The sequence below is a fragment of the Coregonus clupeaformis genome, chromosome 14, assembly GCF_020615455.1.
Source record: "Coregonus clupeaformis isolate EN_2021a chromosome 14, ASM2061545v1, whole genome shotgun sequence".
Lineage (NCBI taxonomy): Eukaryota > Metazoa > Chordata > Actinopteri > Salmoniformes > Salmonidae > Coregonus > Coregonus clupeaformis.
In genome coordinates, this window is record NC_059205.1 from 165,720 (window position 1) to 183,132 (window position 17,413).

General features: G+C 42.8%; 1 protein-coding gene across 1 annotated transcript in view; it reads right to left on the bottom strand.

Moving 5' to 3' along the window:
• The window catches only part of LOC121580517 (M-protein, striated muscle), a 171,639-nt gene extending 160,641 nt beyond the window's left edge, over positions 1-10,998 (bottom strand). Inside the window, exons 1-2 of the mRNA XM_045224866.1 lie at positions 10,971-10,998; positions 6,888-6,935 (exon numbers count right to left, since the gene is read on the bottom strand). The gene's annotated coding sequence lies outside the window, so the exon portion shown is untranslated. The remainder of the gene's footprint in view (positions 1-6,887; positions 6,936-10,970) is intronic.
• Between the last annotated feature and the right edge of the window lie 6,415 nt (positions 10,999-17,413).

The window sequence follows — 17,413 nt, forward strand, 5'->3', positions numbered from 1 at the left end:
GATACACCAAACACCACAGATACCGCAGACACCACAGATACACCAGACACCACAGATACACCAGACACCACAGATACACCACAGATACACCACCGATACACCAGACACCACAGATACACCACAGATACACCAGACACCACAGATACACCAGACACCACAGATACACCAGACACCACAGATACACCACAGATACTCCATACGCCACAGATACACTAGCCTCTCACACCTCCATTTGTCTGTTTGGTTTTTGAATAAGACCAAGAAAGGAAAGGAACTGTTGGATAGCTGGAGTAGAGTTCAGCTGTAGGAGAGTTCACATAATTGGAAGAGTTGCTGTATTAAACACTAACAGCTGGAGGAACTACAGATTGACAATGATCTTTCAGCTGGAGGAACACCACACTTCCAAGCCTTCCGTCTGGTCCTTCAGCCTACAGCATGTCTCCAACATGGAGCCTTCAGCCTATGGCATGTCTCCAACATGGAGCCTTCAGTCTGGTCCTTCAGCCTACAGCATGTCTCCAACATGGAGCCTTCAGTCTGGTCCTTCGGCCTACAGCATGTCTCCAAAATGGAACCTTCAGCCTACAGCATGTCTCCAACATGGAGCCTTCAGCCTACAGCATGTCTCCAACATGGAGCCTTCAGCCTACAGCATGTCTCCAACATGGAGCCTTCAGCCTACAGCATGTCTCCAACATGGAGCCTTCAGCCTACAGCATGTCTCCAACATGGAGCCTTCAGCCTACAGCATGTCTCCAACATGGAGCCTTCAGTCTGGTCCTTCAGCCTACAGCATGTCTCCAACATGGAGCCTTCAGTCTGGTCCTTCGGCCTACAGCATGTCTCCAAAATGGAACCTTCAGCCTACAGCATGTCTCCAACATGGAGCCTTCAGCCTACAGCATGTCTCCAACATGGAGCCTTCAGCCTACAGCATGTCTCCAACATGGAGCCTTCAGCCTACAGCATGTCTCCAACATGGAGCCTTCAGCCTACAGCATGTCTCCAACATGGAGCCTTCAGCCTACAGCATGTCTCCAACATTGATCCTTCAGTCTGGTCCTTCGGCCAACAGCATGTCTCCAACATAGAGCCTTTAGAAAACATTATGTCTCCAACATGGAGCCTACAGTCTGGTCTTTCAGCCTACAGCATGTCTCCAACATGGAGCCTTCAGTCTACAGCATGTCTCCAACATGGAGCCTACAGTCTGGTCCTTCAGCCTACAGCATGTCTCCAACATGGAGCCTACAGTCTGGTCTTTCAGCCTACAGCATGTCTCCAACATGGAGCCTTCAGCCTACAGCATGTCTCCAACATGGAGCCTCCAGTCTGGTCCTTCAGCCTACATCATATCTCCAACATGGATTCTACAGTCTGTTCCTTCGGCCTAAAGCTTGTCTCCAAAATGGAACCTACATTGTTGAATAATAGTGAAAACATCAAAACTATGAAATAACACATATGGAATCATGTAGTAACCAAAAATGTTTTAAACAAATCACAATATATTTTATATGACATGTGAGCGTTCCTGGTGCAAAACCAATGTCCTGTCCCGGAGCTCGAGTAAATGACGTTACTAAGCTGCTCCTGAATGTACTACGTCAGGACATGGAAATCGATTCTATCGTAGTCCATGTGGGTTTTAATGACATTATGAAGAACAGCTCTGAACAGTTGAAATTTGATTTTAAAGAGCTGATTGACTCTCTGCTAGACACTAACAAAAAATAAACATATCTGGCCCTGTGTCCTCTCTGAATCGTGGCATTGAACGCTTTAGCAGGATTCTTTCTCTTCACAACTGGCTACGTGATTATTGCAGCTTAATGGGTGTAACTTTTGTTGATCATTTCGATACCTTTTGGAAACAAAACACGTTTTATAAGGAGGATGGGATCCACCCCAATCATTTGGGTTCCTGGATCCTTTCACAGCATTATAAGGCTGCATTGAGACAATGACTTATGAATGACCCAAGCCCAGTTTAGCTAATCCCTACCATTGTGACACAGAGTTGTCAAAATGCTTCAGCAAATGTACATTACAACAGGGGCGTCGGTAGACACAATATAAGTAACCTAATTTATGTCCCTCTAACTGCCCTGAATGCCTCTGCTGATCCTACAGCTATTGGATGAGGTAATAATGTGTCTAATAACCAGATTAATACTGTTAGCACTAAGCATTGTATTCTGTAAAGTGAGTGTGGAAGAGGTGAAGAAAATAATGTTGTCTATCAACAATGACAAGCCAACTGGGATCTGACAAATTGGATGGAAAATTACTGAGGATAATAGTGGACAATATTGCCACTCCTATTTGCCACATTTTCAATCTAAGCCTACTAGAAAGTGTGCCCCCTCAGGCCTGGAGGGAAGCCAAAGTCATTCCGCTACCTAAGAATAGTAAAGCCCCCTTAACTGGCTCAAATAGCCGACCAATCAGTCTGTTACCAACCCTTAGTAAACTATTGGAAAAAATTGTGTTTGACCAGATACAATGCTATTTTACAGTAAACAAATTGACTACAAACTTTCAGCATGCTTATAGAGAAGGACATTCGGCACTTACACAACTGAATGATGATTGGCTGAGAGACATTGATGATGAAAAGACTGTGGGGGCTGTTTTGTTAGACTTCCTTGCGGCTTTTGACATTATCAATCATAGTCTGCTGCTGTAAAAACGTATGTGTTATGGCTTTACACCCCCTGCTATATTGTGGATAAAGAGTTACCTGTCTAACAGAACACAGAGGGTGTTATTTAATGGAAGCCTCTCCAACATACTCCAGGTAGAGTCAGGAATTCCCCAGGGCAGCTGTCTAGGCCCCTTACTTTTTTAAATCTTTATTAATGACATGCTACTGGCTTTGAGTAAAGCCAGAGTGTCTATTTCTGTCTATACTTTAAGACATGAAGGTCAGTCAATCCGGAAAATGTCAAGAACTTTGAAAGATTTTTCAAGTGCAGTCGCAAAAACAATCAAACGCTATGATGAAACTGGCTCTCCTGAGGACTGCCACAGGAAAGGAAGAGCCAGAGTTACCTCAGCTGCAGAGGATAAGTTCATTAGAGTTAACTGCACCTCAGAATGCAGCCCAAATAAATGCTTCACAGAGTTCAAGTAACAGACACATCTCAACATCAACTGTTCAGAGGAGACTGCGTGAATCAGGCCTTCATGGTCGAATTGCTGCAAAGAAACCACTACTAAAGGACACCAATAAGAAGAAGAGACTTGCTTGGGCTAAGAAACACGAGCAATGGGCATTAGACTGGTGGAAATCTGTCCTTTGGTCTGATGAGTCCAAATTGGAGATTTTTGGTTCCAACCGCCATGTCTTTGTGAGACGCAGAGTAGGTGAACGGATGATCTCCACATGAGTGGTTCCCACCGTGAAGCATGGAGGAGGAGGTGTGATGGTGCTTTGCTGGTGACACTGTCAGTGATTTATTTAGAATTCAATGCACACTTAACCAGCATGGCTACCCCAGCATTCGCAGCGATACGCCATCCCATCTGGTTTGCGCTTAGTGGGGCTATCATTTGTTTTTCAACAGGACAATGACCCAACACACCTCCAGGCTTTGTAAGGGCTATTTGACCAAGGAGTGATGGAGTGCTGCATCAGATGACCTGGCCTCCACAATCCCCTGACCTCAACCCAATTGAGATGGTTTGGAATGAATTGGACTGCAGAGTGAAGGAAAAGCAGCCAACAAGTGCTCAGCATATGTGGGAACTCCTTCAAGACTGTTGGAAAAGCATTCCAGGTGAAGCTGGTTGAGAGAATGCCAAGAGTGTACAAAGCTGTCAAGGCAAAGGGTGGCTACTTTGAAGAATCTAAAATCTAAAATATATATTTGGATTTGTTTAACACTTTTTTGGTTACTACATAATTCCATATGTGTTATTTCATAGTTTTGATGTCTTCACTATTATTCTACAATGTAGAAAATAGTAAAAATAAAGAAAAACCCTGGAATGAATAGGTGTGTCCAAACTTTTGACTGGTACTGTATATATATTTTTTACACATATTTAAACCCTTATTTTTGTTGCCACATAACTACCTCCATACTTCCATTTGTTTCCATGGGTTACTTTCAGATGAGTCCTGTGAAACTTGTGGTGGTCATAGAGCAAAACAGAACACCATCGTGTTCATGAGACTCTCCCCTTTCCATAGAGTGGTCAATCCATAGGCCAAACCGAGCGGACGCTATAGACGTTTTCATGAGAAAACCAATTTCCGGGATGTCTCATGGTCTGACAAACACCGCTGTAGCTCGGCCACCTTCCACCGCAGATGGCCGACATACACAGATATCTCTAGCTTAAACTGACAGATTTTTATTATACTACTTAGATTGAGACACAGGTGCATCAATAGACATAAGGATTATGAGCATATGTGAACGACCGGCTCGATTCGGTCTTATGTAGCAAAATTTGAAATTGTGTTTTTTACATTGGATAAAAGTAGAGACTCAGAGCTAGAAAATGGTATATCATACACTACAATTGAGGAACAATGGGAAAGTAATTCTGCTTTGAAAGTTGATAAACTTGTAACCTCACTTTTGAGAAAATGGCCTTTGAATGTTTTGGTACACCAACTGGAGACCTCTTCTTTGTCTACACCCATTCAGCATCGTTCACACCCTCTTAAGCTTAGCTTAGCCCCACCCATCTCTTTAAGGGTTGATCCGAGCGTTCTGTCCTAACAAGAGCAGTCAAGCACCAAAGCTAACTGGCTAACGTTGGAAAGGTTGCTAGCTACTTCCAGACACAAATGAGTACAGCTCACTCTGACCATTTTACTCGCCCTAGCAGAGCTGGTTAGGCTGTTTCTATGTTATCCAAAGCGTTGGTGACTGCAACTGTGCTGCTGGCAACAATTCACACTTTTTTGCCAACGTTTACTGACACCAGACAAATTCAAAAGGTGTTGAGCATTCGTAAATTAGTCAGTTATTCTGTGCTCTGGCACACTCAAACGAGAATGCTCTGAAATCGGAGTAGATAGCCAAAGGGAATTTACCAGCTACGTCTATCAACAGTTGTCGCAGTGACATCATTAACATTCTATTGAAATGCTTACTTGCATAGTGGAGTCTTTTGTTAAGACATGTAGCTAGCTAGCTAAACAATGAACCATAATCCTAACTCATGACGTTACTACCCTGCATGAATCTGCAGGTAGCTAACCAATCAGGTTCAATGTTAGCTAGCTAACATTAGGCTATAACTAGGAATACAAATGGCTCTGAGATACGAATAATATTACTACACAGATCATACACGTAACATTAGCTAGCTGACCTAACAACAGCAGTCAAGCACCCAAGCTAATTGGCTAACGTTGGCTAGCTTGCTAGCTACTTCCAGACACAAATGAGAGAACAGCTCACTGTGACCATTTTACTCGCCCTGTTGAAATGGATACTTGCATAGTGAAGTCTTTTGTTAAGACATGTAGCTAGCTAGCTAAACAATGAACCATAATCCCAACTCATGACATTACTCCCCTGCATGAATCTGTAGGTAGCTAACCAACCAGGTTCAATGTTAGCTAGCTAACATTAGGCTATAACTAGGAATGCAAATGACTCTGAGATACAAATAATATTACTACACAGATCATACACGTTATGTTAGCTAGTGAGCCAGCTAACATTAGCTAGCTACACTTTAACTTGAAATGAAAACAAATTTCTGACAAAATTAGAAACGTGTAATATCTGAAAATGTAGCTAGCTAGACAATCTTACCCATATACATGGATGAACGCTTCTCCCTCTCTGTCACGGATGCCATGGTTGCCCTTAGTTTGAAGATGTAATCCGGAGACAGGTGTTTTCTCCATCTCCTTAGCTATCATACTCTAATTCCACTGATTTCAAAACTCGGTCGTCCAGAAAGTTGAGAGCAACACTTATGCAGTTCTACTAAGCAATATATATTTTTTAAAAGCCGCATTAGACAGGATTACCTACACATACTGACCAGCTCAAATAGACAGAAGCGTGCTATATGGCAGACCAATCCGAACTCATCTCTCTGCATGTCCAGCCCATTCATTATCTCAGCCAATCATGGCTAGCGAGAAGGTTGCTGTCTTTTTCTGTGGCTAAACCAACTAGGCTCGTAATTTAACAATTTTATTCGTATTTACAGATGGCATACAAGTTTGTTATTAAGGCACATGAAAGTTCACATGTTCCAGATGGCATTTCTGCCAAAAAACATGTTTAGATTTTTTAAAAACAGTTTATGTTCAAATGGCTCTCCTGTGAAGTAGTGACGTCCGACACACTGAAACGAGTCACACAGTTACTCCAGACATACAAGTCACCAGTCAGTCACATATCTATGTCAACACAACATAGTAAAGAAAACCCTTAACACAAAAACTACTACTACAGTTATCTTTAGTAGTATTAGACCAACAGTAACCTCACTTAATTTCACTTCACCACATGAAGGCTGTTACAGCTGAGATATGAGTTAATCACACGGAAAGACTATATTCACATCACTTCACCACACCAAGACTGTTACAGCCAGGATATGAGTTAATCACGCGGATAGATTATAAATGATCAAACAGCAGAGGAGAGGAGCAGTAGAGATGGTTTCCATGGTGCCTTCTACAGTAGAGATGGTTACCATGGTGCCTTCTACAGTAGAGATGGTTACCATGGTGCCTTCTACAGTAGAGAGATGGTTACCATGGTGCCTTCTACAGTAGAGAGATGGTTACCATGGTGCCTTCTACGGTAGAGGACATATTATGGGATCCATGCTCGTGCTGTGATACAGTCCTCCTCTCTTCCTCTCCTCCTCTCCTCCTCTCCTCCTCCTTTTCTTACCCTGTGGTGCTGTGCTGGCTCCTCTTGTGAGCAGCGTATGACAGCTGACTAAAAGAGGAGCGAGAACTGTGATGGCTGATGCTCTCATGCTGCTGTTTCTTGTCACTGTGGTGGTGGTGTTTCACATGGACCGATCCAGACATCCTGACTGGCTGGCTGATAAGTTCAGACTCGAGGCTCCCCGCCACACGCTAAGTTCAATCAGAACGGGATCTGTATCTATTCAGTGTAAATACATCTGTAAAACAATCTGATTATGGTTATGATGGGGTTATGTTATAGAGGGAGTCAAGTCGGTTTAGTTAAAACTTGTAGTTAAATATGTCAATTTATGATTAAATGGTTTTAATTTATATTATTATTAGACAACTAAATATAAGGTATTATAGTTAATAAAAATACAATAGTTATACATTAGTTCACAATGTATTAAAATGAAAAAGCTGTTATTAGAAGAATCTGATTAGAATAGAGCAAGTTTACAATTCATTTCATCTTTACTATTAGGCTATAATGTCTTTAACGAATTGACTTCATCTCCTACTCCTACTCCAGCCTAACAATCACTTCAGTCTTCAGCTTTGAGACTGGAAACTGAGATAGACTACAGTCTTCAGTTTTGAGACTGGAAACTGATAGACTACATCTCGCAGACTAAAGTTCCAGAGCAGATTTTGAGCAGACTGACACTGGACAGGGTGAGCCCCGTCAGGTGTCATGGCCGGGATAGGCCTACCCAGGGTGAGTATGGATATAGATAGGCCTACCCAGGGTGAGTATGGATATAGATAGGCCTTCCCAGGGTGAGTAAGGGATAGGCCTACCCAGGGTGAGTAAGGGATAGGCCTACCCAGGGTGAGTATGGATATACAGTGGGGGAAAAAAGTATTTAGTCAGCCACCAATTGTGCAAGTTCTCCCACTTAAAAAGATGAGAGGCCTGTAATTTTCATCATAGGTACACGTCAACTATGATAGACAAATTGAGAAGAAAAAAATCCAGAAAATCACATTGTAGGATTTTTAATGAATTTATTTGCAAATTATGGTGGAAAATAAGTATTTGGTCACCTACAAACAAGCAAGATTTCTGGCTCTCACAGACCTGTAACAACTTCTTTAAGAGGCTCCTCTGTCCTCCACTCGTTACCTGTATTAATGGCACCTGTTTGAACTTGTTATCAGTATAAAAGACACCTGTCCACAACCTCAAACAGTCACACTCCAAACTCCACTATGGCCAAGACCAAAGAGCTGTCAAAGGACACCAGAAACAAAATTGTAGACCTGCACCAGGCTGGGAAGACTGAATCTGCAATAGGTAAGCAGCTTGGTTTGAAGAAATCAACTGTGGGAGCAATTATTAGGAAATGGAAGACATACAAGACCACTGATAATGTCCCTCGATCTGGGGCTCCACGCAAGATCTCACCCCGTGGGGTCAAAATGATCACAAAAATCCCAGAACCACACGGGGGGACCTAGTGAATGACCTGCAGAGAGCTGGGACCAAAGTAACAAAGCCTACCATCAGTAACACACTACGCCACCAGGGACTCAACTCCTGCAGTGCCAGACGTGTCCCCCTGCTTAAGCCAGTACATGTCAAGGCCCGTCTGAAGTTTGCTAGAGTGCATTTGGATGATCCAGAAGAGGATTGGGAGAATGTCATTTGGTCAGATGAAACCAAAATAGAACTTTTTGGTAAAAACTCAACTCGTCGTGTTTGGAGGACAAAGAATGCTGAGTTGCATCCAAAGAACACCATACCTACTGTGAAGCATGGGGGTGGAAACATCATGCTTTGGCGCTGTTTTTCTGCAAAGGGACCAGGACGACTGATCCGTGTAAAGGAAAGGATGAATGGGGCCATGTATCGTGAGATTTTGAGTGAAAACCTCCTTCCATCAGCAAGGGCATTGAAGATGAAACGTGGCAGGGTCTTTCAGCATGACAATGATCCCAAACACACCGCCCGGGCAACGAAGGAGTGGCTTCGTAAGAAGCATTTCAAGGTCCTGGAGTGGCCTAGCCAGTCTCCAGATCTCAACCCCATAGAAAATCTTTGGAGTGAGTTGAAAGTCTGTGTTGCCCAGCGACAGCCCCAAAACATCACTGCTCTAGAGGAGATCTGCATGGAGGAATGGGCCAAAATACCAGCAACAGTGTGTGAAAACCTTGTGAAGACTTACAGAAAACTTTTGACCTGTGTCATTGCCAACAAAGGGTATATAACAACGTATTGAGAAACTTTTGTTATTGACCAAATACTTATTTTCCACCATAATTTGCAAATAAATTCATTAAAAATCCTACAATGTAATTTTCTGGATTTTTTTTCCTCATTTTGTCTGTCATAGTTGACGTGTACCTATGATGAAAATTACAGGCCTCTCTCATCTTTTTAAGTGTGAGAACTTGCACAATTGGTGGCTGACTAAATACTTTTTTCCCCCCACTGTACATAGGCCTACCCAGGGTGAGTAAGGATATAGATAGGCCTACCCAGGGTGAGTATGGATATAGATAGGCCTACTCAGGGTGAGTATGGATATAGATAGGCCTACCCAGGGTGAGTATGGATATAGATAGGCCTACCCAGAGTGAGTATGGATATAGATAGGCCTACCCAGGGTGAGTATGGATATAGATAGGCCTACCCAGAGTGAGTATGGATATAGATAGGCCTACCCAGAGTGAGTATGGATATAGATAGGCCTACCCAGGGTGAGTATGGATATAGATAGGCCTACCCAGGGTGAGTATGGATATAGATAGGCCTACCCAGAGTGAGTATGGATATAGATAGGCCTACCCAGGGTGAGTATGGATATTGGTAGACCTATGCTCTGGTAGTAAGCCTATGGGAAACTGGGTGATGTGCTCCTCTAGCATTTTATTTAATACATTGTTCATTTGATTCTTGACAAACAAAACAAAAGAGCATTGGGGAACTACATCAAATCAAATCAAAATCATACATAGACCCCATCATCTGCTGTCAATAGTAGACAACCCATGATCACATCATTAGAGATATTCCAGAAATACTGTGAGAGGTCTGTCTGTCTGTCTGACAGTACGCTACACTTCCACACACTGCTAGCTGATGAAATGAATGGACATCTATCAAAGCATGTTACAATGCAATGTAAAGAAGGCTCTACATTCCACTATAGTTTACATGTCTTAAAGACATGCTCCGGTACTTTGGCGACTAAGAAAGTATTTTTTTAAACCTCTCACTTTGGGCTGGATGTGTCGGTGTATTTCATAGATGCATAATCTATGACCAGAATTACTGTCTTACCTCAATTAGCCACGAAATCCCTAGTTACAAAGCAACTGTTTTCTTGAAGCTGTGCCGGTGCCATTTTCTCTACATTTCCCCCCACGTGGGCCAGCCCCCTAGCAGTTTGAGTTCTAACCAATGAGCTTCAGCCCCTCACATTTGAGTGACAGCTAGTAAGAGGCCTGCCCAGCGTTATCCAATGAGGTTGCAGGGCGGGCCATGACGTGGTGCACACATGTGACGTAGTACACAATTTTCGGGACCCACCTTTGGCTCGTGGGCGCTACTTTCAGAACTACTGCCTAAAAAGTACCAGAGAATCTCTTCACGATGTCTAAAGATGTTACGTAATATGACTTATGGTCGGCCACTGGGGCCCTTATTCTAAAATTAGGTATCCATGCACTATTCAACTGCAAATATGAACCCAGTCTTAGTACCATTATGAGAGTTAGTCAATTAAAAAATATGAACATTAAATTAATACATTGGGAGGTAAGTTAGTTTCCTCAGAATTGTTATGTTAGCTACATTCATCAAATAAAACAATACCCTGACTACCAAGCAGTAGTGAAGGTGGCATTAATGTAACTCATTTAATAACTTTCCTAAGGCTTAAATTATATACATTCAGGCCTATGGTAATAAATATGGTAATCAATAGCCAATGGGGTAGCCATGCTGACAATATATACAAAATATATATTTGAGTTCTATCTCATTATACAAAATATATATTTGAGTTTTATTTCATTATACAAAAGCACATGAATTAAAAACATTTGCACTCACCAAACCTGAAAATCTTTCAATCGTTGAAACCAACAGGACAGGGGGTGCAACTCCAAAAGTATCCAAAGCAAGTCCTAAACCAGGCAGAACAGCAAGGGGAGTGGAGGGGACAGGACGAGCAGCGGCCACAGAACTAAAATAATGGTGCCACTCGGCAGAATGCTGAAGACACTGTCAGGACCTTTTAAGGGACCACCATCGGGGGGCACGGTAAATATAGCAGAGAGAGGGGGAGGGAGAGAGGGGGAGGGAGAGAGAGAGAGACACAAGCTCAATTCCTCAAACCGCTGAGCTGCACACAGTTTGTGGGACACTATCAGGTTAGCGTTTTCCATCATGAATCTTGCTCTGGAGGCAGTTCTGCCGGGTGGTCACTAGCTGGCACAACCACAAATTCATAACATCTGATTTTAAACCTAACGCTAACCACACTGCTAACCCTAATGCCTAACCCTAACCTTAAATTAAGACCAAAAAGCTCATATTTGTTTTAATGAATTCTGACAATAAAGACAATTTTAACTTTTGCAGCTGGCCTTTCTAGCGGAAATCGCTCAGTTCTGCCTTCAGGACAATACTAATCCCAATAAACGTCAACCTGCAACTGACATTGGTTCATTATGAATGCATCCGATTCTTGTCTCGTTAGCGATTGAGGGGAACCATCGGAGGGGGGCTTAGTTAAATTTATTTTCACCAAAGAAAACAATTGATAAACAACAATACAGATAAAAACTAATAAATAAACGGTGTGCAGGTGTAGTTGGAAGCCCAGGGGCTTGTATAAAAACCACACCACAAAAAACTATATGCAATACATAAGTACAAAAATAAAAAGGTTTGTTAAAACAGATAACAAAACCTACTAATCATAAATGAATTGATCAGTAATCACGAAAAAAAACTAACAGTATTTGTTTTGTTTAAATGTGTGCATGTGAATGTGTGAGAGTTGGGCTATATGGAGGAGATTACTGAGTAGTTTGGTTCATCAGGCTGACCCCCCCAGTCTTTGGTTCATCAGGCTGACCCCCAGTCTTCATGGAGGAGATTACTGGGTAGTTTGGTTCATCAGGCTGACCCCCAAAGTTATTGAGGGATGATGATCAATGTTCCCTCTAGCTAAGAGACTGCCGCGCAGAAATATCAACCCACTGAGAGAAGCATGAGATTCAATTTCACTCAACATTCTAGAGCAGTGGGTCACCAACCGGTCGATCGCGAAACGCATTCCTAGTCGATCGCCAAACATTTCTGTAAAAACCCCAACGATAAAGCCTTGTGTTCCGATTTTTTTTGTATTAGTCTCCGGGCTGTTGCCGGCAGGTGCACCCGCTTTAGCCACCCTGCGCACCGGGTAGGCGAAATGTTGCCATTTTGGACCAAGTGCACTATACCGCTGGCCAATCGGATGGCTCTGATGACAGTGTCTGCAGTAACGTAGCAGGCGTAAAACAAAGCTACAGCAAAGTTGATACTGTGAGATTTCAAAAAGTTTAAAACCACGACTAGAGAGAGAGAGACTGTCAACGAATACAGCAAAGAGCTGCTGTTTTTTTTAATGAGTGAGTTCATGTTTAAGTTCTTACTCAGCACTGTCAACACTTTGTATTCAACACTTTTATAAGCCATAAAATGCGCGTTCTTCCTATTTCCACTCAGTGCTACAACAAGCACTGCAGCAGTAATGAATGAGTAGAAAAGTTTATCTATAGGCTTTCATTGTTGTTATAAGCGGCTTGGGTCTTTTTTAATATCGAGGAATATTTCACTTTCTCTGTTCATAGGAGTAACAACATATATTTGTGCATGAGGCAGAAATAATGCGGTGCGACTCGAATTTACCAATAAGCTGGAAGACTGTGTCCCTTTTTGGTCAGTGGGAGACTGTGTCCCTTTTTGGTCAGTGGGAGACTGTGTCCCTTTTTGGTCAGAGGGAGACTGTGTCCCTTTTTGGTCAGAGGGAGACTGTGTCCCTTTTTGGTCAGTGGGAGAGCAGAGGGATGTTGAGAGGCGGACTCTCAGTCTGCAGCTCTCTCCCTCCCTGAGACCATCAGATGCAGGCACCATCAGCCTGCTGAGACGGACCATCAGCCTCAGGCACTCTCTCCCTCCGCTGAGACCATCAGCCTGCTGAGACGGACCATCAGCCTCAGGCACTCTCTCCCTCCGCTGAGACCATCAGCCTCAGGCACTCTCTCCCTCCGCTGAGACCATCAGCCTCAGGCACTCTCTCCCTCCCTGAGACCATCAGCCTCAGGCACTCTCTCCCTCCCTGAGACCATCAGATGCAGGCACTCTCTCCCTCCCTGAGACCATCAGATGCAGGCACTCTCTCCCTCCGCTGAGACCATCAGCCTCAGGCACTCTCTCCCTCCGCTGAGACCATCAGCCTCAGGCACTCTCTCCCTTCCGCTGAGACCATCAGATGCAGGCACTCTCTCCCTCCCTGAGACCATCAGCCTCAGGCACTCTCTCCCTCCCTGAGACCATCAGCCTCAGGCACTCTCTCCCTCCCTGACACCATCAGATGCAGGCACTCTCTCCCTCCCTGAGACCATCAGCCTCAGGCACTCTCTCCCTCCGCTGAGACCATCAGCCTCAGGCACTCTCTCCCTCCCTGAGACCATCAGCCTCAGGCACTCTCTCCCTCCCTGAGACCATCAGCCTCAGGCACTCTCTCCCTCCCTGAGACCATCAGATGCAGGCACTCTCTCCCTCCCTGAGACCATCAGCCTCAGGCACTCTCTCCCTCCCTGAGACCATCAGATGCAGGCACCAGCAGCCCAGAAAAATATAGATAAAAAGCATATTATTTAAATGATTGCTCACTCAGCTGTGCCTCAAGTAATACAACAACGGATATATTACCGCTGTGATAAATAGCCTACCTTAAATGTTGAAATATAATTTAAAACAATGGCCCAAACAACAACGCATTGGCAGGGCAATTCAAGCAAAGCCAATATGTAGTGGTGATGTATTGGTGTCATGGAATCAGCCGAGGCTGCTCCTCCTCCTTGCTCGGGCAGGCTTCGGCGTTCGTCGTCCCCGGAGTACTAGCTGCCACCGATCTATGTTTCGGTGTTTGACTTGTTTTGTCCTGATTGTGTACACCTGTTCCCCATTACGTTGTATTGTATTCCCTATTTAACCCTCTGTCGTTCATTGTGTGTTATTGTATTCGTCATCGACAGTGTTCGTGTGCGGGTTGTTTTTCCTCCTTGTGTGGAGGTTGTTTTCTTCTCTGGTTACTTTCAAGTAAAGTACGTTTCCAGTAAGCTCTGTGTCCTGCGTTTGACTTCGCCTACCGCATTTCACCATCGCAATCTGACAATTGGGCCTAACCTCATTGCTACAGAACTGTTTTTAATTGGTTAATGTTGCAAAGGCTTCCGTTCTTTAAGACATGTCTGAGCGGTAGATCTCGGCTTACATTTTGACTCAGAAAGTGATCTGGACTCAGAAAGTGATCTTGACTCAGAAAAGGTTGGTGACCACTGTTCTAGAGTTTCCCCTGTTAACACGATCAACGTTTCCCTTCACTGTGGCAATTGTGATCGAATCAACGCAATATTAGCCACTTTCAATGCAACACACCGAAACAAATCGAACTGTGCAAGAGATTTTGTTGTTGCAGAACACATCGGAGTAGGATTCACAATACACACACTACTCAGCCCATACTCTACACAGACCGGTTTGGCATAACCAATCAGAGCTGTAGTATGCAAATAGACCATTGGCCATACAGCATATTCGGAAAGTATTCAGACCCCTTGACTTTGAAGTTACAGCCTTTTTCTCAAATTGATTAAATACTTTTCCCCCCATATCAATCTACACACAATACCCCATAATGACAAAGCAAAAACTGGTTTTGAAAATTTTTGTAAATTTTTGGATTTATTACATTTACATACGTTTTGAAAAAAAATTATCCATTCACTAACTGTAAGTTGCTCTGGATAAGAGCGTCTGCTAAAATGACTAAAATGTAAAAGTATTCAAACCCTTTACTCAGGATGTTGGTGGTAACAGCCACACATTATTACACACTACTCTACCACTACATATCTACAATACAACACATTATTACACCACTACATATCTACAATACAACACATTATTACACCACAACATTGAAGATGGGTCGTGGCTGGGTCTTCCAGCATGACAACGACCCAAAACACACAGCCAGGGAAACTAAGGAGTGGCTCCGTAAGAAGCATCTCAAGGTCCTGGAGTGGTCTAGCCAGTCTCCAGACCTGAACCCAATAGAAAATCTTTGGAGGGAGCTGAAAGTCCGTATTGCCCAGCGACAGCCCCGAAACCTGAAGGATCTGGAGAAGGTCTGTATGGAGGAGTGGGCCAAAATCCCTGCTGCAGTGTGTGCAAACCTGGTCAAGACCTACAGGAAACGTATGATCTCTGTAATTGCAAACAAAGGTTTCTGTACCAAATATTTAGTTCTGCTTTTCTGATGTATCAAATACTTATGTCATGCAATAAAATGCAAATTAATTACTTAAAAATCATACAATGTGATTTTCTGGATTTTTGTTTTAGATTCCGTCTCTCACAGTTGAAGTGTACCTATGATAAAAATTACAGACCTCTACATGCTTTGTAAGTAGGAAACCCTGCAAAATCGGCAGTGTATCAAATACTTGTTCTCCCCACTGTATCTACACATTATTACACCACTACTCTACCACTACATATCTACAATACAACACATTATTACACCACTACATATCTACAATACAACACATTATTACACCACTACATATCTACAATACAACACATTATTACACCACTACATATCTACAATACAATACATTATTACACCACTACATATCTACAATACAACACATTATTACACACTACTCTACCACTACATATCTACAATACAATACATTATTACACCACTACATATCTACAATACAATACATTATTACACCACTACATATCTACAATACAACACATTATTACACACTACTCTACCACTACATATCTACAATACAATACATTATTACACCACTACATATCTACAATACAACACATTATTACACCACTACATATCTACAATACAACACATTATTACACCACTATTCTACCACTACATATCTACAATACAACACATTATTACACCACTACTCTACCACTACATATCTACAATACAACACATTATTACACCACTACATATCTACAATACAACACATTATTACACCACTATTCTACCACTACATATCTACAATACAACACATTATTACACCACTACTCTACCACTACATATCTACAATACAACACATTATTACACCACTACATATCTACAATACAACACATTATTACACCACTACATATCTACAAAACAGCACATTATTACACCACTACCCTACCACAACATATCATATCAAATTTTATTTGCCACATGCGCTGAATACAACAGGAGTAGACCTAACAGTGAAATGCTTACTTACAGCCCTTAACCAACAATGCAGTTTTTAAGAAAATAAAAAAGTAACAAATAAAAAATAAAAAATAATTAAAGAGCAACAGTAAAATAAAAAAAACTGTAGGGAGGATACATGAATATTGGGTACTTTTCCACAAACTGGTGTTCACACAGTCAAATCAAATCAAATTTTTTTGGCCACATACGCCGAATACAACAGGTGCAGACATTACAGTGAAATGCTTACTTACAGCCCTTAACCAACAGTGCATTTATTTTAAACAAAAAATAAAGTAAAAAATAAAACAACAACAAAAAAAGTGTTGAGAAAAAAAGAGCAGAAGTAAAATAAAGTGACAGTAGGGAGGCTATATATACAGTAAAATAAAGTGACAGTAGGGAGGCTATATATACAGGGGGGTACCGTTGCATAGTCAATGTGCGGGGGCACCGGTTAGTCGAGGTAATTGAGGTAATATGTACATGTGGGTAGAGTTAAAGTGACTATGCATAAATAATTAACAGAGTAGCAGCAGCGTAAAAAGATGGGGTGGGGTGGGGGGTGGGGGTGGGGGGGCAGTGCAAATAGTCCGGGTAGCCATGATTAGCTGTTCAGGAGTCTTATGGCTTGGGGGTAGAAGCTGTTGAGAAGTCTTTTGGACCTAGACTTGGTGCTCCGGTCCCGCTTGCCGTGCGGTAGCAGAGAGAACAGTCTATGACTAGGGTGGCTGGAGTCTGACAATTTCTAGGGCCTTCCTCTGACACCGCCTGGTATAGAGGTCCTGGACGGCAGGAATCTTGGCCCCAGTGATGTACTGGGCCGTAAGCACTACCCTCTGTAGTGCCTTGCGGTCGGAGGTTGAGCAGTTGCTATACCAGGCGGTGATGCAACCAGTCAGGATGCTCTCGATGGTGCAGCTGTATAACTTTTTGAGGATCTGAGGACCCATGACAAATCTTTTCAGTCTCTTGAGGGGGGAAAGGC